Raw genomic sequence first — 25500 nt, 5'->3', positions numbered from 1 at the left:
CAAAAACAACACCCAGCTGTGGATGTGACTGGTGACGGAAGTAAAGTCTGATGCTGTAAACAGCAATATTGCATAGGAACCTGGAGCCATAGGTCCATGAATCAAGGCAAATTGGAAGTGGTCAAATAAGAGATGGCAAGTTTGAACATTGACATTTTAGTAATCAGTGAACTAAAATGGACTGGGAGGGGGCAATTTAACTCAGATGACCATTATATCTACTACTGTAGGGAAGAATCCCTTAGAAGAAATGGAGTAGCCATCATGGTCAACAAAAGAGTCCAAAATGCAGTACTTGGATGCAATCTCAAAAACAACAGAATGATCTCTGTTTGTTTCCAAGGCAAACCATTCAATGTCACAGTAATCCAAGTCTATGCCCCGAGAAGTAATGCTGAAGAAGCTGCATTGAATGGTTCTATGGCTCTACAAGACCTTCTAGAACACCCAAAAAAGATGTCCTTTTCATTATAGGGGACTGGAATGCAAAAGTAGGAAGTCAAGAAGTATCTGGAGTAATGGGTAAATTTGGCCTTGAAGTATGGAATGAAGTGGGGCAAAGGCTAATAGAGTTTTGCCAAGAGAACATACTGGTCATAGCAAACACCCTCTTCCAACAACACAAGAGAAGACTCTACACATGGACATCATCAGATGGTCAATACCGAAGTCTGACTGATTATATTCTTTTCAGCCAAAGATGGAGAAGCTCTATACAGTCAGCAAAAACAAGACTGGGAGCTGACTGGCTCAGATCATGAACTCCCTATTGCCAAATTCAGACTTTAATTGAAGAAAGTAGGGAAAACCACTAGACCTTTCAGGTATGACCTAAATCAAATCCCTTATGATTATACAGTGGAAGTTAGAAATAGATTCAAGGGATTGGATCTGATAGACAAAGTGCCTGAAGAACTATGGATGGAGATTTGTGTCATTGTACAGGAGTCAGGGATCAAGACCATGCCCAAGGAAAAGAAATGCAAAAAGGCAAAATGGTTGTCTGAGGAGGCCTTACAAATAGTACTGAAAAGAAGAGAAGTGAAAGACAAAGGAGAACAGGAAAGATAGACCCATTTGAATGCAGAGTTTCAAAGAATAGCAAGGAGAGATAAGACAGCCTTCCTCAGTGATCAATGCAAAGAAATAGAGGAAGACAATAGGAAAAACTAGAGATCTCTTCAGGAAAATTAGAAATACCAAGGGAACATTTCATGCAAAGACTGGCACAACAAAGGACAGAAATGGTATGGACGTAATAGAAGCAGAAGATATTAAGAAGATGTGGTAAGAATACACAGAAGAACTATACAAAAAAGATCTTCATGACCCAGAAACTATGATGGTATGATCACTCAGCTAGAGCCAGACATCCTAGAATGCAAAATCAAGTGGGCCTTAGGAAGCATCACTACAAACAAAGCTCATGAAGGTGTTGGAATTAAAGTTGAGTTATTTCAAGTTCTAAAAGATGATGCTGTGAAAGTACTGCACTCAGTATACCAGCAAATTTGGAAAATTCAGCAGGGGCCCACAGGACTGGAAAAGGTCAGTTTTCATTCCAATCTCTATAAGAAAGGCAATGTCAAAGAATGCTCAAACTACCGCACAATTGCACTCATCTCACACACTAGCAAAGTAATGCTCAAAACTCTCCAAACCAGGCTTCAGCAATATGTGAACTGTGAACTTCCAGATGTTCAAGTTGGATTTAGAAAAGTCAGAGGAACCAGAGATCAAATTGCCAGCATCTGTTGGATCATCAAAAAAGCAAGAGAGTTCCAGAAAAACATCTACTTCTGCTTTATTGACTATGCCAGAACCTTTGACTGTGTAGATCACAACAAACTGTGGAAAATTCTTCAATAGATGGTAATACCAGACCACCTGACCTTCCTCCTGAGAAATCTGTATGCAGTTCAGGAGGTAACTGTTAGAACTGGGCATGTAACAATATATGGGTTCCAAATAGGAAAAGGAGTACGTAAAGGCTGTATTTTGTCACTCTGCTTGTTTAACTTCTATGCAGAGTACATCATGAGAAATGCTGGGTTGGATGAACCACAAGCTGGAATCAAGATTTCCAAGAGAAATATCAGTAACCTCAGATATGCAGATGACATCACCCTCATGGCAGAAAGTGAAGAAGAACTAAAGAACCTCTTGATAAAAGTGAAAGAGGAGAGTGAAGAATCTGGCTTAAAACTCAACATTCTGAAAAATAAGATCATGGCATCTGGTCCCATCACTTCATGGTAAATTGATGGGGAAACAGTGGCGACAATGACAGACTTTCTTTTTTGGGCTCCAAAATCACTGCAGATGGTGACTGCAGCCATGATATTAAAAGACACTTGCTTCTTGTAAGAAAAGTCATGACCTACCTAAACAGCATATTAAAAGGCAGAGACATTACTTTGCCAACAAAGGTCCATCTAGTCAAAGCTAAGGTTTTCCAGTAGTCATGTATGGATGTGGGAGTTGAACTAGAAAGACAGCTGAGCACCAAAGAATTGATGCTTTTGAACTATGGTGTTGGAGAAGACTCTTGAGAGTCCCTTGGACTGCAAGGAGATCAAACCAGTCAATCTTAAAGGAAATCTGTCCTGAATATTCATTGGAAGGACTGATGCTGAAGCTCCAATACTTTGGCCACCTGATGTGAAGAAGTGACTCATTGGAAAAGACCCTGATGCTGGACAAGATTGAAGGCAGGAGGAGAAGGGGATGACAGAGGATGAGATGGTTGGATAGCATCACTGACTCAATGGACATGAGTTTGAGTAGCTCCAGTTCGTGATGGACAGGGAAGCCTGGCGTGCTGCAGTCCATGGGGTCGCAACGAGTCAGATATGACTGAGTGACTGAACTGAAGTGAACTGGTAGTGCATTTCTTTTCTGTTGTCTTTTGTGCAACCAGAAGACTACTTGCGGTTGACGATATTTTGAAATTTTTTTCCTAATTATAAACATCTATATATCTGAATGAGCTAATCTCTTATTTTTCCAGTGTGTTCTAACTGAGTATGTGAATCTTTGCAAAAGTAATACTTCTTGAACTATTTTCTGGACCCTTTAAAAGGTCCTGCTGTGAGAACTATTCAAGCTAGAATATGATAATAAGGAATGGAACTCTTTCTGCTGGTAATATGTTTTCCATCAGAGCATAGTCTACTTTTGTAGTTGAAAACCTTATTAGTTGAATTACTATTGTATGATCAAAAATACTTCACATTTGCAAAAAAAGAAGAAAAACATGTTAGAATAAGGTCAGTTTGACAAAAGTGTGATAACTGCAAAGAGAGCCAAGGGTTATCCATATAAAATGCCAAGTTAAATAAGACACAATTAGACCTCATTTGGCCCCCTACTTCTCAGGATTCATAAACTCGCATTTCAGCTATCTTGGGAGAATGAGTTTTGCTTTAATTGTGCCTTGTTTCCTTTGGCTGATCTGTATTATTCAGACCCTTCTGACAGGCGCTTTCAGCAAATATCATTCTTCCTTATGTCTTGCTGACCTTTTTTTCAAACTGGTTTTTCCTTTTCCTTCTTAAATGTTTTTGAAGAGATATCATATTTTATTTTGCTTAGGAAGATAAAATAAAGGATGAAAATGTATTCCTCTACATGACCATGAGAAGAAAAAGACATCAACAATGGAATTTCTACAAAAACATACTCCCAACCAGTTCTGAAGATACAGATTCATCTACGAGAATGTACATTGACCACTCAACCTATGGTCTCCTGCTCAACACTGAAATCTCAAAAAAAGATAAAAATTTCAGAGCAATAGGTCTGAAATGTCAAGAATTTGCAAAATGGAAAAATTTAGGTCGAAAGTTTACATTTCAAAGATGCTAAACGTGAACTGACTTGAAGTGACATGACATCTCTACACTTCAAGAGGATCTGAAGTTACCAGGACTCTCCTTCAACATTTCTACTTGTTATCTCTACATCAGTTCCCCACTCTGATGCTTCTCACCACCTATTTTTTCTGTGTTCCAGTTACCAAGACTCATGTGAGAAAGGCTCAAAGTGTGCTGACTACAACAAATTTATTCTGAACTACCTTCTACAAGTTTATTCTAAACTACCTTTAGGTTGGTGGGCTTCCCTGATGGCTCAGGTAAAAAATTTGCCTGCAATGCAGGAGCTCCAGTTTCGATCCCTTGAACAGGAAGATCCCCTGGAGAAAGGAATGGCTACCCACTCCAGTATTCTACCTTACCTGGAGAATTCCATGAACAGAGGAGCCTGGCAGGCTCCAGTCCATGAGGTCACAAAAGAGTCAGATGCAACTGAGCAGCTAACACTTTCAGTTTTTCACTTTTTACCTTCAAGTTGTAGAAACACATTTGTTTTTGTTGTCCATTCGCTAAGTAGTGTCAAACTCTTTGTGACCCCATGAACTGCAGACCGCCAGACTTCTCTGTCCATGTGGGACAGAAACACATAGGCTTTGATAAAAGATAGGTTTTCATAATCCCTTGGACAGTAAGGAGATCAAACCAGTCAATCCTAAAGGAAATCAATCCTGAATATTCATTGAAAGGACTGATGCTGAAGCTGAAGCTCCAATACTCTGGCCACCTGATATGAAGAACCAACTCTTTGAAAAAGACACTAACGTTGGGAAAGCTTGAGGGCAGAAGGAAAAGGGGGAGACAGAGGATGAGATGGTTGGATGGCATCACTGACTCAATGTACATGAGTCTGAGCAAACTCCAGAAGATAGCGAAGGACAGGGAAACCTGGACTGCTGCAGTCCATGGGGTCACAAAGAGTTGGACATCACTAAGTGATGGAACAACAACCATCTTTATCATACAAATCTATCATGAGGAAAGGTAGTACCTATAATGTCTATAATATAGTGTCTGGTACATAACTGGGTCATAATCATAACAGTGCACTCTGACTTGGCAGTTTTTCCTTTCTTTCTGTTTGATATTATTGCATTCTTCACAGGAGTGACTCCAGACAGCTCCCCACAGCTCTCAGATCCCCAGTCATCCTTCTAACTCTTGGCCAACTGGATGTCCGTACAATGAGGAAATCAAAGTTGTCCTGCCAGTGGTGCGTGACTGCCTCTCCAGCTGTCCTGACGCCCTACTGAGCTCAGAGGTTCTCAGTACTTCACTCAGACTTTCCTTTGAGCTGTCTCATGGGGAGAAGCACCCTCAGCCCTTACCCAGTCTTACCTCTCAGCTGTCATATTGTCTTGTACTTGCTTTTTCTGTCACCTCTTATTCCCTTTCTCACTTGTGTGTTAGTGACTAAATGTTTACTAAAAGTGGGTTTTTTCCTAACCCATCAGTTTCTTCCCCTCTCTCTCTCCAGGTGTCCCGGTAGCCTAATTCTAAAATTAAATCTGCTCTCTTCTTGAGATAGTCCTCCCTCTGATCTTTTACCAAGTTGTCACTATTGCAGTGTTTAGGGACTCAGGAACCAGACTGCCTCTTCCACAAACTAGCTGTGTGTTGTCCTTGGACAGCTAACTTAACCTCTGTGAACCTCAGCTTCTTTATCTGTAAGTGGTGGGGGAAACAGTTGTTTTGGAAATCAGTGAAATTAAGCATCTGAAGTCTTAAAACAGTGTTTTTACATAGTATGTGCTCAATAAACGTGACATATTAAACTTCTTGCCAGCCTCATACACTCCTCACCTTCCAGCCATGCTTCCTCCATCCCCAGATTACCAGAGGCTTGAAATTTATTTCTGAAATATACTCATGGCCTCCTCATCTCTTCTTTCTCATTTTGCCCCTCATTCTCCTTAAACTTGGTACAGTTTCACATAGCTGACACCCCACCTTTCTCTGGGATATCCCTTGTTTGGGGATAAGGGATGAATTAACTATGTGCTTTTTGTGTGACTCTCTCCTGATCATGCATGAGACTTGAAACTAGCTCTGCTCCAAGGGGACAGAATGGAAGTGTGAGTAGGAACTAGAGTCAGACACCCTAGGGTGTTTCTTTGTTTGTTTCCCCTTCAATCAAACATGTTGGTAGCAAGGCTGTGTAATTCCCCATCTTCCTTGCCTGGAAGATCCCCTGGAGAAGGGAACGGCTACCCACTCCAGTATTCTGGCCTGGAGAATTCCATGGACTGTATAGTCCACGGGGTCGCAAAGAATCGGACATGACTGAGCGACTTTCACTTTCACTTTCCCTTGCCTGGACTGGCTCCTCAGAGTAGGAAGAAGAGGAGATCTAGTGAGCAATGCAAGATGATTGGGTGTGCCAGCCCTTTGGAAGGAGACCTGGGACATGTCCCCCACCTGCAGCCATCAAGGCTGAATCTACGGACAGCAGTCGAGTGGGAAGGAAGCCACAGTAGGCTGGCACAGCCCCCATCAAAGTCTCCCTTGGGCCACTGAGTGACTCAATAAGGCAACAATGCTCACCATTCCCCTTCCCCAGAGAGATAAGGAAGTACGATGGAAGATCATAAGGTCCAAAGGGGTCTTATGGTTGTCCTGAAAGGACTCAGCTGTGAAGGGCAGCATGGACTGAGGGACTAGAAACCCAGTGGGATTACAAACATCTCAAAGGACACTAGTGAGCTTGGAAGCCAGAAACTAAAACCTTGACCAGAGGGGCCAAAGCAGACCTACTAGGCCAGCCCACAGGTCTCTCCCAGTGCTCCACAGGCTACATGCCATGCAAAGGATAAAAAGACAGTGTAACACAGCTCCCCTAGCACAGAAACTGTCCTGTAGATCTTTGTTTACCTTAGTCCGGTACACTCAATCATCAACAAATTTTTGTTGAATTGAGTTAATGGATTGTCTTGTTTCCTTTTGTTTTAAATTAAAATGGCACAGCAATCATCCTCCAATTTTTTTTCACCTTCACCTTAAATGATATGTTAAAAAACAGTGTTGGTTCTGGATAGATGAAGAAAGTTTACGAGGGGACATATTTAAGCATCAGACAGAGCAGCTAAGAAATTAGTATGGTCTGGAATGTTCAATAAACCACCAGAGGGAGTGTGTAAACGTGTGATTGCAATAGGATAAAAATTGCTTTATAATGTTTAATTGGCGACTATGAATCATGGTTGCCAGAAACAATCCTCTCTCCTTTATTAAAAAAAAAAATGTGAATACTTAAAAAAGATAGAAGTGAAATATTTACACATTATTTCGAATTACACAAAAAGGTAGTTCCATCACTAGTTTATGCAGACACTGAATTTTTAAAAATATGAAATGTAGGAATTTATAACATTTATATGCTATTCAGCCTTAAAAAGAAACTTAACATGAGTTAACTCCCAAACCTAATATTATATTTTGGAACCATTCAATCAGAAATTATACCAAATCACAGCTCTCATTTCAAATTGCAGAAGGAACTTTAGTGATTTTTTTACCTGTGAAGAAAAAGAGGTCCAGAGTAGTCATCAGTTATCCAAGTTCACATACCCAGCTAGCGGATAAACTCATACTAAAAAAAATTGAGTTGAAATGAACAGAAAAACATTTTAACAATCCAGAAGGAAAGTTATTCAGCAGATGTCCTATGTAAGATCCCAAGAAAAAAGTTTTCTTAGAACTTAGTGCATCATCCAAAAAATGCAAAATAAAATGGTAATTGTATTCCTTACCACTCAAGCTAAAAAAGAATTGGAATTTGTTTTCAGTGGTGATATACAGTATTGGCAAAAATACAGGGACATGGTTTTTCTCATTTATTTTGATAGAAGTGTAAGCTGGTAAAATATTTTTGGAATATAATTTAATAGGAAGAATTAATTTTTAAACATAACAGATTCACATAGATATTTTCAGTCGACCATGGTCATTGCCATATTGTATACATTAATAAAGTAATGGAAACCCTATAAATGTCTAACAATCAAGGAATATTTAAATATATAATGTGCATCCAAAAGATGTTGTTCTATACAACCATAAAAAGTCATTATCCTGAATACTTTAGTAACATAGGGAAATATATTCAGTATAAAATAAATTACTTACATTGAAATAGAATGTGTGTGTGTAGAATGAAAGAGAATTCTTTTTAGCAGTATAACTCCAAGTAATTTTCTTTTTAAAATGCTTAGTGTTCTGAGTCACTATGAGCAAGATATTTACAAGTATTTTGATTCCCAGTTAGAGAAAGTGACAGGAAGGATTGCCACATACTTCCTACTCATCTCACGGAAAAAAAAATTTTATATATTTGTTTATTTATTTTCTTCTGGGGCTATGCTGTTTCTCTAGTTGCAGCAAGCAGGGTCTACTCTTTGTTGAGGTTCAGCGGCTTCTCATTGCAGTGGCTTTTCTTGTTGTGGAGCTCGGGCTCTAGGTGCTCAGGCTTCAGTAGTTGCAGCTCATGGGCTCAAGCGCAGTCTCAGTAGTTGTAGCTTATGGGCTTAGTTGCTCCAAGGCATGTGGGATCTTCCTGGACCAGGGATGGAACCTGTGTCCCCTCTAACCACTGGACTACCAGGGAAGCCCTGAAAAACTTTTAAAAATTTATTTTATTGAAGTATAGTTGATTTACCATGTTGTGTTAATTTCTACTCTACAGCACAGTGATTCAGATATATATAGATACATATGCACATATTCTTTTCCATTATAATTTATCACAAAATAAACACAGTCCCAGTAAGGCCTGTTGTTTATCCATTCTATATGTAATAATTTGTCAGTGGATATTTAAGTTGCTTCCATGTCCTGGTTATTGTAAATAGTGCTGCTATTAACATTGGTGGTGTTTAGTCATTAAATCATGTCTGACCCTTGCGAACCCATGGACTGTATGTAGTCCACCAGGCTCCTCTGTCCTTGGGATTTTCCAGGCAAGAATACTGGAGTGGGTTGTCATTTTCCTCTCCAGGGGATTTTCTGGACCCAGGAATCGAACCCAGCACAGTGATTCAGACATATATAGATATATATGCACATATTCTTTTCTATTATAATTTAACACAAGATAAACCCAGGCGGACTCCTGCATTGCAGGCAGATTCTTTACTGACTGAGCTATGAGGGAAGCCCTATGAGCACTGGAGTACATGCATCTTTTCAAATTAGAGCTTTTGTCTTTTCTGAATATATGCCCAAGAGTGAGATTGCTGGATTATATGGTAGTTCTATTTTAAAATTTTTAGGGAACCTCCATACCATTTTTCATACTGACTACACCAACTTACATTCCCACCAACAGCACAAGGGGGTTTAAACTTGTTATTGAAAAATTCTGTTGGTAGACTGATGAAATCAATCTGCTTTGCTTGAAATTATATTAATGCTTCAATGGTTTCATGTCATTATTGAAAAGTTTCATAACTGGCCTTGTACCAAAAATTAGGGTATATTGACTGCAGGTCTGATTAAATTCAGTGTTCAAATATTTAATTCTTTACTCCTGATTCACCTTGTCCTAATCCAACTGCCTGTGCGAAATCTTCATAGTGCTGATTCATTTGTCTCAGACCATAAGAGTCATTGTATTTTAGTGACATGAAGCTGGAACATTGTGTGGCTGTGTTTGGTCCATTGATGCAATTTTGTGAGATATATTTTTAAAATATATATTAATAACTATTAAAGGCAAATTTCACACATCAGTGTTTTAATTTCAAAATTTGGAAACTGTTATGTGAAATCTTTACCCTGTGTAGAAGAGGGGAAAAAAGGGGAGATGTAAAGGTCAGCTACAGCTACACCTAGAGCTCTCTAAGAATAGCAAGGAGCTTCTAAGGAAGAAAAAGAGTCCTTTTCAGAGGTATTCACTCAAACCATCAATGGCAATCTGCCTAGGACTCCACAAAAGAGACGGTACACTAAGGAGATAGGTGGGACAATCTTGAAATCCTTTCCAAATCCAAAATTTTGTTATAGGCGGAAAGCAAAATAAGCCCTTTGTTGTAGCGCAGGACTCATAAAGTTTCCATAAATCACAAAAGTTATCATAGGAGAACTGATTGTAATGAAACCAGCAAAGCACCATCATTTCTATCTAATGGATCATAAAAAATTATTGATCCACAATTATTAACACTCCATGTATTAAAGTAAAATCCCAAGTATATATAACATCATAATATTCTCCTTTTTAGTTTTCAAAAGGAGCTCTAAGGGCTAAGTCACCTGAATCAGTTTAGTTCAGTTCAGTCACTCAGTCGTGTCCAACTCTTTGTGATCCCATGGACTGCAGCATGCCAGGCTTCCCTGTCCATCACCAACTCTCAGAGCTTGCTCAAACTCATGTCCATTGAGTCAGTGATGCCATCCAACCATCTCATCCTCTATCGTCCCCTTCTCCTGCCTTCAGTCTTTCCCAGCATCAGGGTTTTTCCAACAAGTCAGTTCTTCATATCAGATGGCCAAAGTGTTGGAGTTTCAGCTTCAGCATCAATCTTTCCATTGAATATTCAGGGCTGATTTCTTTTACGATGGACTGGTTTGATCTCCTTGCAGTCCAAGGGACTCTCAAAAGTCTTCTCCAACACCATTCAAAAGCATCAGTTCTTCTGCACTCAGCTTTCTTTATAGTCCAACTCTCCAACATCTATACATGACAACTGGAAAAACATAGCCTTGACTAGACGGATCTTTATTGGCAAAGTAATGTCTCTGCTTTTTAATATGCTGTCTAGGTTAGTCATAGCTTTTCTTCCAAAGAGCAAGTGTCTTTTAATTTCATGGCTACAGTCACCACCTGCAATGATTTCGGAGCCCAAGAAAATAAAGTCTCTCACTGTTTCCATTGTTTCCCCATCTATTTGCCATGAAGTGATGGGACCAGATGCCATGATCTTAGTTTTTTGAATGTTGAGTTTTAAGCCAACTTTTTCACTCTACTCTTTCACTTTCATCAACTGATGAAATATCTTTGATGAAAGTGATGAAAGTCACCTGAATAATCTTTAACAATAAAAACATTGCCTTAATTATTAACCTCTAGCAATAAAAATATGAGAGAAGAAATTGGTCTTTTTTTCTCAGTAGTTTTATCTAGTTCTCTAAAGATGGCCAAAACCATGTAAGTAATATAAAAACTGGTGAAATTCTAAAAGGAAATTAGCACATTTTAAGGTCAATGTAAATTTCTTTCTTTTGGACTCAGTTTTTTTTTTTTTTATTTCGTTTGCCTTAGATGCTCTCTTTATATTTCCAAGTTTAAGTAATGGCTGTGAATAATAAATAGAGCACAGAAAAAGTGTTCCACAGTATTTTTTTTCCTCAATGACCTAAGATACTTTTAGTTCCTAACCATCGTAACTCAAGCCTCTAATAATCCAGTCAAATTTTATTAAAACACTTTTGGTTTTAAGAAATGTTGGAAACCAAGCAAGGGCAAAAAGAATCAATGAACACAGTGAGAAATAATGGTGAATAATGAATATAATGGTAAGAATAGTTAACAAAATCTTCCTTTTGGTAACAGATTACCAGTCAATAAAGCAAATTTACTTAGATAAAAATATCTGAATTTTTAAAGTCATACTATAGTTTTGAGATAACATCAATTTACTACTATATACCAATACTATTTATTTCTTAAATGGCTCTAAGCATGTTCTGGAAAGTAGGGGAGAAACCACATGCATGAGTTCCCAAAGACCTCCTGACTGGATACATCTCACCAAATTTATGGGCATAATTTCCCTTTCTTGTAGAGTTCTTCTCTGAGAGGAAGTATCTAATTCCAGTTTCTTACCATGAATTAGAACATAAGAACAGAAAAAACAGATATTTTAAAAGCAAAATGTGTAAGCATATTCTCTACTTAAAATGTTAAAATGTGAAACAGTGATTATGTTGCTAACAACTGAACTCTTAGAAAAGAATTAGTTTTTCTCCCTCAAATTATTTTTAAAATCCCTCTTTACCTTAAATGCAATAAAAAAAAAATTTCCCTTGTGGAATTCACAGAGATTGAATAAAGCATAAAGATACTAAATAAAAACTGAAAGAAACTAGTTATTACCAATAACTAATTAATTACTAATAACTAATTAATTACCATAATTATTTTAATGAAAGTAATAAAATATAAATTTAATAATTTATAAAATATAAATTATATTTAATAAAATATAAAATCATAAATATCTGTCATTAATTTAATAATATATAGTATAAATTCATAAATTAATAATTTACTAAAATATAACTTCATAAATATCTGTGTCCCATAGCATAGTAACTAAAATAACATGAATGGAGAGCCAGTTTCTTGACAGAAAATGTTTTCCCCCACAAATGCTGTTTACTTAAGTCCCTGATTCTTTACTCACATTTTCAGGGTGATTTAATAGATGCCAAAACTTCTGTTTAAGTATACAACAGGCAAAAATTGTTCATTTGTAATTTAAAATAATTGCCTTGAAGTTTGGTCTCTAATAGGTTAAAATTTTGACATTTCCAGGCATGATGTAAACATTGACAAAGTACTATTTATTGAATGCCAACGAGTATATAATTTTGTTACACAGAACTTTTTTTTACACATCTCTATAGAGCTCTTTTTTTTTTTTTTTTAGTTGGAGGCTAATTACTTCACAACATTTCAGTGGGTTTTGTCATACATTGTCATGAATCAGCCATAGAGTTACACGTATTCCCCATCCCAATCCCCCCTCCCACCTCCCTCTCCACCCGACTCCTCTAGGTCCTCCCAGTGAATATGAAGATAAATATGTACTCAAAGCCAAAATAATTCCCAAAGACCTAAGAATCAGGTCAGAGAACTAATAGAGGGTTAATCAGTTATCTTTTTTTTATGCTGCTGAGTTTAATTGTTTGGGTTTTGTTTTGACTTTTTGTTTTTCAAAGAAATCTGATCCTAGAAGGAACAGAACACCTATGTGATTTTGCCAGGAATATTTATGCTACTAAGTGCATCAGAGAGTAAAAGCCAGGTAGAATCTGTTAGAGATTCCCCAGGATTACTTGAAGATTTGGGGGTCATGGCATTCTAGAGTAATCACAAACTCTAAATTCTGCAGTCAAAGTTTACAGTGATAGTTTTCTAGGTGTTGTATAATCTTTGAACCTCACTTTACTCATCCCAAAAAGGGATAGACTAAAACCTCAAAAGATTAGAGATAATATATTTAAAGTGCATACCATATAGTGCCCACTGTACTAAATATGAATGGGAAAAAAGAGATGACAAAAGTCACTGAGGGGGACTTTGCAGAACTCTCATTCACAAACTATGCTGAAGTCAAATCTTGTGGTAATGATCAGAAAAGTAGAGAGGGGAAAAAAGAAAAAAAAATCATGCAAATTGAGATAATCCATCAGGGAGGAAGAGGAGAGGTACAAATAATCTAATCACTCTCTAACAAAATTTTAAAGCTCTCTTACGTAGTGATCTGGAGGTTTGATCTTAAAGTCATATTTGCAGACCTCAAATGGCAACCCACTCCAGTGTTCTTGCCTGGAGAATCCCAGGGACGGGGGAGCCTGGTGGGCTGCTGTCTATGGGGTCGCACAGAGTTGGACAAGACTGAAGCGCCTTGGCAGCAGCAGCAGTAAGGCCATACAGTCCAACTTCCCAGATGACTCAGTGGTACGGAATCTGTCTGCCAGTGCAGAAGATGGAGGAGACACAGGTTCGGTCCCTGGCTTGGGAAGATTCTCTGGAGTAGGAAATGGTAATCCACTCCAGTAATCTTGCCTTGGAAATCCTGTGGACAGAGGAGCCTAGAGGGCTATAGTTCATGGGGTCATAAAGAGTTGGACACAGCTGAACGACTGAGCATGCACACCAAGAGCATAGATTCAGTACAGTGTTGTAGCCAAAAGTTAAATAAAACCCCAGGCCTTGTCAGGAAAGCTTATTGGATACAAAACTTCATCTCAGAATTGACATATATGGAATACACATAGAGTTTTGGTTGCTAAATCAAACTGTAATATAGAATCAAGAAGAAACAAGATCCACGGGGTGTTGTGACATATAAATTTTGCTTGAAAAGTACACACATCAGAATGCTTTCCAAGTTCAACTCAATCACCTTTGAGGGAAGGAAAAACCTAGGCAGTGCCGCTGATCACCTCTTAAGTCTTATCACCATTTTCTTCCTTTTAAAAAGTTTACTGTGAAATAATTTTAGACTTACGGGAAAAGTTGCAAAAAGGCTTCATATATCCCTTCACCCAGCTTCCCTAAATGTTAATATCTTACATGACTATAGTATAATGATCAAAACCAGAAAATTAACATTGATATTTTTACTCATGGTACTTAGTCAAATTTCACCAGTTGTCCCACTAATACTTTTTTCTGAGTCCAATCCAGTAACTCACATTGCATTTAGCTGTCATATCACCTTTTCTCCTCCAAACTGGACAGTTCTGTAGTCTTTTCTTATCTTTCTTAACCTTGACATTTTTGTATTAGCTAATTATTTGTAGCATGTCTCTTAATTTTAGTTTATCTGGTGTGTTTCTTCATGACAAAATTCAGGTTATGCAGTTTTTGGCAAGAATAGCACAGAATTTATATCATGACATTCTCAGTGCCCCTTATCAGGAGGAACTTGAAGCAATACAGCTCATTCCTGACGATGTTCACTTTGATCTCTTTGCTAAGGTCAGCTCTACCAAGTTCCTCCACTGCATTAATTCCTCACTGTCACTAATCAGTATTTCATGGAGAAATACTTTTGAGCCTCTGCAAATATCCTGTTTCTCATCAAAGTTTCACTCACTGATTTTAGCATTCATTAACGATCCTTCTCCAAAATGGCTGTTACTGAGCTGTTTGTCAAATGGTGATTTCTTATTTCTTTTCGTTGCTTCTACATTCACTAATTAGAATTGTACTATAAGGAAGAGGGCTTCCCAGGTGGCTCAGTAGTAAACTGCCTGCAATAGAGGAGACATGGATTCGATCCATGAGTAGGGAAGATTCCCTGGAGAAGGAAATGACATCTACTCCACTGCTCTTACTTGGGAAATCCCATGGACAGAGGAGCCTGGCAGGCTACAGTCCATGGGGTCACAAAGGAGTCGGACATGACTTCATGACTAAGCAATAACAACAATATAAGGAAGAATTTATGTTTATTTATTTGGCTATGTATATTACTATGAACTCATTGCAACCCCATGGACTGTAGCCAGCCAAGCTCCTCCATCCATGGGATTCTCCAGGCAAGAATACTGGAGTGAGTTGCCATTTCCTTCTCTAGGGGATCTTCCCAACCCAGGGATAGAACCCAAGTCTCCTGCACCGCAAGCAGACTCTTTACTATCTGAGCCACTAGGGAAGCCCATTTCATCTTATGGGTTATAATTAATTACTTTAAATTTTTTTGCTCAACTGTTCAACCAGTTGAAAGGACTAACTCCTTCTAGTTAGTTCCTGCATCCTTTTCTTTTTCCATTTTAAAATTTATTTTATTTTTTAAAATTTCTTTAATTGAAGTATAGTTGATTTACAATATTTCTGTGTACTTTTGACATGACTTGAAAAGTCACATCACTTTTTGAGCACCTCTTTACTTTCTGGTACCACAAGATATTTCAAGCTGTGCCTTTCCTGCTTCTGTCCTGAAATCAACCACTTCTCCAAATAACCATTCTGTATACAGAAAGGGAGAGAGTTAAAGAGAATATTTCTAACTCTAGAGTCAGTCCTGAGCTTTTTCTTATGTTTAAGCTTCTTTCTAATAGTAATACTTGCAGATTGTGATGATTAATTTTATGTGGCAACTTGACTGGTCTAAGGGATACAAAATAGCTGAAAAAAACATTCTTTCTGGCTGTGTCTGGGAGGATGTTTCTGGAAAAGATTAACATTTGAATCAGTAGAGTAAGTAAAGATCACCCTCACCAATATGTGTAGGCATCATCTAATTCATTCAGTGCCCCCAGTAGAACAAAAAGCAGAGAAAGGGTGAATTTGTTGCCTCTGCCTAAGCTGGGACATCCGTGCTCCTGGTTCTTGGGTATTCAGACTTGGATGGAATTATACCATGGCTTTTCTAGTTCTCCAGCTCACAGATGGCAGACTGTGGGGCTTCTCCATCTCCATAATTATGTGAGCCAGTTCCTTATTTTATATGTATGTGTATACGTATATAACACATTATATATGTATGCATATATAAAATATTGGTTCTGTTTCTCTGGAGAACCCTGACTGATACCAAGATCCTTGCCAGAAAGTAAGTTATTTGAAAAAAAAAATTGTTTTAAGTCTTACAGGACCATTTTAAACTTTGGCTGAGGCCAACTTGGTTGTAATTTCCCCAGCTAACTTCTGGCCTCCTTGTTATTATGCTTCCTCATACATCAAGAAATAAGGTTTCCTTTGGGATCAGTGGATTCCATCTACCATTTCAACAAAATATTGAATTATGTGATTCTTGGTAGAGAGTAACAAAAGCTCTCTTTTTGAGGGATTATTTTCAACATTCAGAGAGTTCCAAAGGGCTAGCTAAATCTCTAGTCTGAGTATTTTGGAGCATAAAATATTTCAGACCCAGTGAAGAAAACTGAGGAGCCAATATAACTCATTACTGTAGGTTTACAGACTTCAAATTTTTAAAGAAATATGATTTAGAGTCAAGTAATGTGACAAAAACTGATAGCTCTTTCCAATACTCATTCACTCTTCTTTCTTATTTGATGGAGACCCAGTGTGTTAACTGGGCACATAGCCATCCACAGTAAAGCGATACTTTCCAAGCTCCTTTAAAGTTAGGTGTGACAGTGTGACCAAGTTCTGGCCAATAGATTATGAGTTAAAGTCACATTCACAGCTCCCTGATTATACTCAAAATGAAATGGGTCACATTTCTTCACTTCCCCTTTTTCTTCTTCCTGATGGCTGGGACATGAACATGTCAGCAAGAGCTAGAGAAGCCATCTTGGGCAAAAACATGAAAGTCACATAATAAAGGAAACATGGTAGAAGGGACTTAGGCTTTAGCATCATTAAAGTGAGGGTGCTCAATTGTGTCCAACTCTTTGTGACCCCATGGACTGTAGCCCGCCAGTTTCCTCTGGCCATGGAATTTTCCAGGCATGAATACTAGAGTGGTTTGCCATTTTCTTCTTCCCAACCCAGGGATCAAACCCTAGTCTCCTGCACTGCAGGCAGATTCTTTACCATCTGAGCCACCAGGGAAGCCCTAATTTGATAGCAGATGCACAATATAAGAATATATAAATCATGACATTAAAAACATAACATAGTTGAGGGGTTGTTAGTGAAAGTGTAGAGTTTTGTGTGTGATCATAGTTAAGTTGTGACCAGTTCAAAATAGGTTTATGTCTCTAAGATGTTTCAAGTAAGTCTCATGTTAACCACAAAACAAAAACCTATACTATGTGCACACAAGATAAAGAGAAAGGAACAAATATATCACCATACAAAATCATAAATTCACAAAGGAAGATAGGAAAAAGGGAACAAAAGAACTACAAAAGGGTCAGAAATTGACAAAAATGGCCATAGAAAGTCCACACCTATCAATAATTATTTTAAATGTAAATGGATTAAAGTCTCCAACCAGAAGACATACAGTGACAGAATGAAACAAAAAAAATCAGAACCCAACTATATGGTGCCTATAAGATATTCACTCCAGCTTCAAGGACAGGCATTGGGGGAATTCTCTGGTGGTCCAGTGGTTAGGACTCCATGCTTTCACTCCCAGGACATAGGTTCAGTCCTTAATGGAGGAACTGAGATCTCCATGCTTTCACTCCCAAGACATAGGTTCAGTCCTTAATGGAGGAACTGAGATCCCACAAATCATGCAGTGCAGACAAGAAAAAAAAAAGGGCACACATTGTGTCAAAATGAAGGTATGAAAAGAGATATTCCACACATATAGAAAACAAAGGAAAGCAGATATAGCTATACCTAATCAGAGAAAATAGACTTTAAGTCCAAAACTGTAACAAAAGGTAAAGAAGGTCATTATATAATGATAAAGAGATCAATTCATCAAGAGGTTATAACAATTATAAATATATATGCACCCAGCATCAAAACACTTAAATATATTAAGTAAATACTAACAGATCTAAAAGAAGTAATAGACAGCAATGCAATAATAGTAGGGAACTTCAGTACTCCACTTTCAGTAATGGATAGATCATCCAGACAGAAAATCAACAAGGAAACATTGGACCGGAATACACTTAAGCCAAATTAACCAAACAGACCTAATAGAGATACATAAAACATTCCATCCAACAGCAGCAGAATACACATTCTTCTCCACTATACATAGAACATTCTCCAAAATGGATCACAAGTTAGGTCACAAAACAAGTCTTGGCAAATTTTAAAAGGCTGAAATCATACCAAGCATCTCTTCCAACCACAATCAGTAAAAGAAGAAAATCTGGAAAATGTTCAGATATGCAGAAATTAAACAAGTCAAAGATAAAATTGAGTGGGAAATAAAAAAATATGGGAAACAAATAAAAATGGAAAGGAAACATAACAAACTAAAATGTATGGGCTGGAGCAAAAAGAAGTTCTATGAGGAAAGTTTATAGCCTGTGTTAAGAAAAAAAGGAAGACCTCAAATAAACAGGCTGATTTTATACATCAAGAAGCTAGAAAAACAAGAATAAACTCAGTCTAAAGTCAACAGAAGGGAGGAGATACAGATCAGAGCCAAAATAAATGAAATAGAGGCTAGAAAACAATAGAAAAGATTGAGAAAGTCAGGAGTTGATTTTTTGAAAAAGTTAATAAAACTGACAAACATTTAGCTAGACTTACCAAGAGAAAAAGAACAAGAATTCAAATAAAATTATAAATGAAAGAAGAGACTTTACAACTGGTACCACAGAACTATAAAAGATTGTGAGAGACTGAAATGAACAATTATACATCAACAAATTGGACAACTTAGTGGAAGATGGAAAAATTCTTAAAAACATACACCCAGTCTACCAAATTTGAATCATGAAGAAACATAAAATCAAAACAGACCAATAACAAGTAAGGAACTTCTCAACAAGGGGGTTTGGGGAAGAATGGATATTTGTGTATGTATGGCTGAGTTCCTTGGCTGCTCACCTGAAACTATCAGAGCATTGTCAATTGACTATGCGTGCTAAGCAGCTTCAGTCATGTCTGACTCTTTGCAATCCCACGGAACCCTGGTGCACTATTTGTGGGAATATAAATTGATCCAGCCACAATGGAAAACTATATGGAATTTCTTCAAAAAAATTATAAATAGCTATCTTAATAAAGCTATCTCAATATCAGCTATCTCAATAAAGCTGAAATTAAAAAAAAAAAAAAAAAGAATTACTTGGGCAAACAACGAATTCTCCCTTTGTTTGAGGAGACAAAAAAATTCTGATAGAAGACCATACAGATACGGGGAAAAAATCTACTTGGAAGAGAAAGAGTACTTGGTAAGATTAGAGAAGATAGCATGAAGCCCATGGCAAGGTAAGAGTCTCATTTAAAATGACTGCTTATTAGGGGAAAGGCAAGGAAGAAAAAGAGAGCAAGGCAGTTCCTGAGAGAGCCGCGTTGGAAGCTTATTAAGAGAGCTGAGCCAATTATGTAATTGAAACCAGAACTAGTTGGGATAAAAGTAGAGGTTTAAAAAGTGAGATCATAAAACCAATCCCAAGTAGGCACAGTGTTTATACACAGAGATAGAATATGTCCTAAGAGACTTCAGAGGTCTCTTGCCTGTTTTCTAAATAGGACTTGAGCTATAATGCCAGAAGGGAGACTTTAGGGCAATGAGTAAGCACATTCCCATTTCATAGTCCTCTTAGATGGGAAATTCCTGTGTGCTTTATATATGGGAAGCTTTCTTTTAAAATGCAACAATGGATGAAATTAGGATGAAAAGCAGCAATTAAAGGTCCTGCAACAGAAACCTTAAGTTGTCCTTGATTAGAAAGTTAGTCGAAATAATGTGATTTGTACTTACAATAATAATGGTTGGGCTTCCCTGGTGACTCAGATGGTAAAGAATCTGCCTGCAGTGCGGGAGACCTGAGTTTGATCCCTGGGTCAGGAAGATCCCCTGGAGAAGGGCATGGCAACCCACTCCAATATTCTTGCCTGGAGAATCCTATGGACAGAGGAGACTGGCGAGCTACAGTCCAGGGGGTTACAAAGAGTTGGATACCACTGAGCGACTAAGCACACAGCACATAAAAATGGTTACCAGGAGGTAAAGTGGAAGAGGTATAAATTGGGAGATTGAAACTGACATATACACATCAGTCAGTCAGTCAGTTCAGTCACTCAGTCGTGTCCAACTCTTTGCGACCCCATCAACTGCAGCATGCCAGACCTCCCTGTCCATCACCAACTCCCAGAGTCCACTCAAACCCATGTCCATTGAGTCGGTGATGCCATCCAACCATCTCATCCTCTGTCGTCCCCTTCTCCTCCTGCCCTCAATCTTTCCCAGCATCAGGATCTTTTTCAGTGAGTCAGCTCTTTGCATCAGGTGACCAAAGTATTGGAGTTTCAGCTTCAGCATCAGTCCTTCCAATGAACACCCAAGAGTGATCTCCTTTAGGATGGACTGGTTGGATCTCCTTGCAGTCCAAGGGACTCTCAAGAGTCTTCTCCAACACCACAGTTCAAAAGCATCAATTCTTCAGAGTTCAGCTTTCTTTATAGTCCAACTCTCACACCCATACATAACCGCTGGAAAAACCATAGCCTTGACCAGACGGACCTTTGTTGACAAAGTAATGTCTCTGCTTTTTAATATGCTGTCTAGGTTGGTCATAACTTTCCTTCCAAGGAGTAAGCGTCTTTTAATTTCATGACTGCAGTCACCATCTGCAGTGATTTTGGAGCCCAGAAAAACAAACTCAGACATATACACATTCCTATATATAAAATAGATAACTAATAATAATCTGCTATACAGCACAGGGAACTCTACTATTCTGTAATGGCCTAGATGGGAAAAGAATCCAAAAGGAAAAACAAAGAGTGGATATATTTATATGTACAAGATTTACTTTGCTGTATACCTGAAACTAACATGACATTGTCAATCAACTATACTCCAATTAAAAAAAATTTTTTTTTAAGAATAATTAAGGGGAAAAACTCAGGAAGCAAGATAGTTCCCTCATGGACCTAGGGGCGTGTCATCTGCTCACAAACTGAACTAAAACTAGATATTCACTATACTGGTAAATATTTCTTCTTATTCCCTTGATAAATCTTCAGCTGCTGAACAGAGGCCATTGATCACTTTAAAGGATACTCATTACCAATATCCTAAATGTAATATTAAAAGATGAAAAGAGGCAGTAAGTTAAAAAAAATGGTTATAAAATAAAATTGTAACCTAATTTTAAGAATTTAAAATGGAATAGTCTATATAAATTTTGTACATTGATTTTTCAAAATATTTTCTCGCCAGTGTATATCTCTCAATTAGAAGTTTCAGGGTTCTTTTGTTTGTTTGTCTAGAAATCTTTTTATCATTAGGGTATTGACACTTTTCAGAACAAGTATAATTTTCAGACATTATACAAGGCAACTTATCATTAAATATCAATATTTATCAATGGTCTATTTAGTTGAAATGTTATTTTAATTGTAAAAACCATTTTCATTTATAAAAAATAATAAAAAACCGTATTGATTTTAAGTTGCCTTTACAAATATCCTAAGTCTCAAGCTAAATGATATTTTAAGTAGAAAAACACTATTTTTTAAATAATTTGGTATATTACTTTTGTGGTTTATGTACACACATTAACTGGTTTCTTTTATAGGAAACCTGAACAAAGTTTATCACATTCGGTACTATGAAATAAAGGCAAGAGCTCATCACCTTTTAACAAAAATACTCAATGCAACAATTCCAAGAACTATAGATATTCTTGTTTAGGGGTTGATAACGAATTGCCTGCTATGCTTTGCTTCGTCGCTCAGTTATGTCTGACTCTTTGTAACCCCATGGACTGTAACCAGTCAGACTCTCTGTCCACAGGATTCTCCAGGCAAGAATACTGGAGTGGGTTGCCGTGCCCTCCTCCAGGGGATCTTCCCAACCCAGGGATCAAACTCAGGTCTCCCGAATTGCAAGTGAATTCTTTACCATCAGAGCCACCAGGGAAATGCCAGATACAAAATACAAAACAAACAAACAAACAAAACAAAAAAAAAAACATATACTGGATTGTTTTTCAGCAGCTGCCCTCTGGCATCCAAAGCAAGGATTTCCATAAATAAAAGCTGCCAAGCAATTCACATAGTGGTTAGTTTAGGCCAATGCTTTTTTTCACCTTATTATTCGCTTTGTTTTCTCCACTACCCCCACCCCCTGCAGTGACACAGTATTATTAAAAACATTAAGTCCTTGGGACTTAGGCCTCAGATCAAGACATCATTTGAGTAATCTCAAATGATGTACAGCTCTTCACATAACAAAGATGTGGTGTGGTCATAGTTACTTCAAAAATAATTATATGAAAATAACCTGACATATGCTTTACCAATTACAGAACCATGATTCTGACACATGGAAATGCTAAAAGATGTGAATAGCTGTTCTTCCGTTTAAGTTAGAGTGCTGCAAAATTCCGATAATGACTTCATCTTTTCACTTAACATAATCAGTCCACAATACAGTATACTAAATCATAAAGTGCAAATCCAAGGAAGATAATACCTTCACTAAGTTACAGAACTTTGGCAAATCAGTACAGTACTCTTTAACACAATAAAACGTACTTTTGTGGGAGCTGTTTATTTTATACAGTTAATGTCTTTTTAAAATACAATTTCTCCTTTAAAAGTGAGTTCTCGCATGTAAGATCTCTAAGTTTACTGCAGCAGGGCAGTGGTGCATATGTAGAGGTGGATCTGCTCGGTTCTGGCATTGGTACAAAGCCTAGTAGAGTTCCAATGCATGAAAAGCTTCAAGATTCTACCTTAAGGAGGTTTAATCAGCCAATATCAATTTCCAAGTATACTTTTCAAAAATTGATGAATTTTCGCATTAATACTGAAATCCTCAAAACCAGCCATTTCAGTTCAGTTCAGTTCAGTTCAGTTGCTCAGTCATGTCCAACTCTTTGCAACCCTATGGACTGCAGCGGGCCAGGCTCCTCTGTCCTTCACCAACTCCCAGAGCTTACTCAAACTCATGTCCATCGAGTTGGTGATGCCATCCAACTATCTCATCCTCTGTCATCTCCTTCTCCAGCCTTCAAACTTCCCCAGCATCAGGGTCTTTTTCAATGAGTCAGTTCTTCGCATCAGGTGGCCAAAGTATTGGAGCTTCAGCATCAGTCCTTCCAATGAATATTCAGGACTGATTTCTTTTAGGATTGACTAGTTTGATCTTGCAGTCCAAAGAATTCTCAAGAGCCTTCTCCAACACCACAGTTCCAAAGCATCACTTCTTCAGTGCTCAGTTTTCTTTGTAGTCTAACTCTCACATCTGTACGTTACTACTGGAAAAACCATAGCTTTAACTTTATGGACTTTTGTGGCAAAATAATGTCTCTGCTTTTTAATATGCTGTCTAGGTTTGTCATAGCTTTTCTTCAGAGGAGCAAGCATCTTAATTTCAGACAACACTAATTTCAGCCAGTCCCTTTTACTTAGAAACTTTGCACCTCTTTGTTTTGATCAAGTCACAGATGTTTTCTTCAGCTTATTAAAAAAAAGAATCCTACCTAAAATAGAGTTGTATGCTTTAAATAACAAATAAATATAATGCTGATTGTAGAGACCTGGGGAACTGCGTGTTGTATATCAACTTTCATTACCACTTCTTCACAAATACTGCTATTACCACTGAAGTCCATTTGCTCCTTCTTGCCAAAGCCGTCAACTCCTCCATTTCAGCATTTAATTTATGTATTACCTACTCCATGGCTTCTCAGTCTTTATTAGCATTTGACAATATGGTACTTGCCATCAGCCCTTCGAGGCAACTGCCTAGACTGACTCCTTTCACCGTAATTATGGCTTCTTGAGTCAAAATAGTGCTCTCTGGGTCTTGAGGATGTGGTTTATATATAAATGTCTCATCTACTGAAACCAAATTTGTAAAGGAAACATCCATATTTAAATTCCATGGTTTTCTCTACGAGATCCACTACAGAATATTCTTACACATATGTTTTGGTTCTTGCTCTACCAATAATTGATTTCACAGTGGAAGATAGTCCCCACTCTGTGCTGAGAAGTCTGTGGTATGCAGCTTTCCAGGGGGATCTATGTGTCTGCCCAATATATCAACTCCAACCACACTTGGGTTCATAGCGTGTGGATATTTCTGCACTGCACCTGTTATAACAGTTTTCCATAAGTGGTCAATAGCGTGCTCTGAAGTCCAGATCTTCATGGTGTCGGTGGCCCTCACAATGTTGGAGTGGGGCTAGGGCATAACGAGGCGAAGATGTCAGTCTTGCCCTTGCCCCACCCCTCAGCCACTCAGGGTCCTTTTTTCTATAGTAACTGGGGAACTAGCATAGTCAGTTTAAGTAATGCAGTGTGCTTCCCTGCTGGCTCAGAGAGAAAGAATCATTCTGCAAAGCAGGAGACTTCAGTTCAGTCCCTGGGTCAGGAAGTAATGAAATATGAACTGTGCAACTGATCACCATAATTAGATCTGAAAGCCTGGCTTTGTGATTTTCTCACCAGCAATTAATTCTAAGACCGCTTCCTCTCTCTATAATCTTGCACAAGTCACGTCTCTGTTTATCACTTTTGAAAATGATAATAAAAATACCATTTTTTTACCTACCCACATAGTTTGGGTAAGCAGAACTGAGATAATATTTGTGAAACTGGACTATAAATTGGTAAATACTCACAAACTCCAGGGTTTCAATTTAGGTAAAGCTGCTTCTAAGAGCTCAGGTTCTCCAACTCTTTTGCTTTCTCAGATAATAATACCAGACTCTCTTCTTACCTTCAGGTTCACACATTCTATCTCCCTCAACTCTGTGTGGTAAACAGGGATTCCATTATCTAACTTTTGGAATTAGTATGAGGACAATCTGGACAGTCCGTGCAGCGCTTAGCACGTGGTAGTCTCAAGAAACTCAGGTAGAGATGACTGAGAGCCTCAGAGACCATCTAATGCACTTACCTCCTTTGCATATAAAGGAGTCCAGAAAATTATAGAAATTGCCGAGAGTTATACATTGAGTATTGGATCTATATTCGATCCCAGGTCTCTGAAGTCTGAGAGCTGTTTCAGCAGAAAACCCCTGCACACTGTGGCAGCATAAAAACAAATGACAAGGGGCAATCATGAAGGCACATTTCCTAGTGAAGTCTTCCAGTGAAACTAGTACGAAGATAAATTGGAGAGGAAGAGAGGGAAGAAGAGACATACAATAATCTCTTTTATAAACGTGGTCAGTAATATATCACAGCCCCCTCCTGCCCAAATCTTCTAATTAAGGGTCTTATTTTTTGGCAAAACAGATTCTGATACATTCACATAACAGAATATTATCCAACCACTTAAATATGTGAGGTAGAACTGAATGGGTAAAACATTTGCAAGTG

General features: G+C 37.9%; 1 pseudogene; it reads right to left on the bottom strand.

Moving 5' to 3' along the window:
- Positions 1–23740: 23740 nt before the first annotated feature.
- Positions 23741–24325, bottom strand: LOC136157149 (PRELI domain containing protein 3B pseudogene; annotated as a pseudogene).
- Between the last annotated feature and the right edge of the window lie 1175 nt (positions 24326–25500).

This window comes from Muntiacus reevesi, chromosome 1 (assembly GCF_963930625.1).
Source record: "Muntiacus reevesi chromosome 1, mMunRee1.1, whole genome shotgun sequence".
Lineage (NCBI taxonomy): Eukaryota > Metazoa > Chordata > Mammalia > Artiodactyla > Cervidae > Muntiacus > Muntiacus reevesi.
The sequence above is the reverse complement of the archived record's forward strand: the minus strand, read 5'-3'. Positions and strand labels throughout refer to the sequence as shown.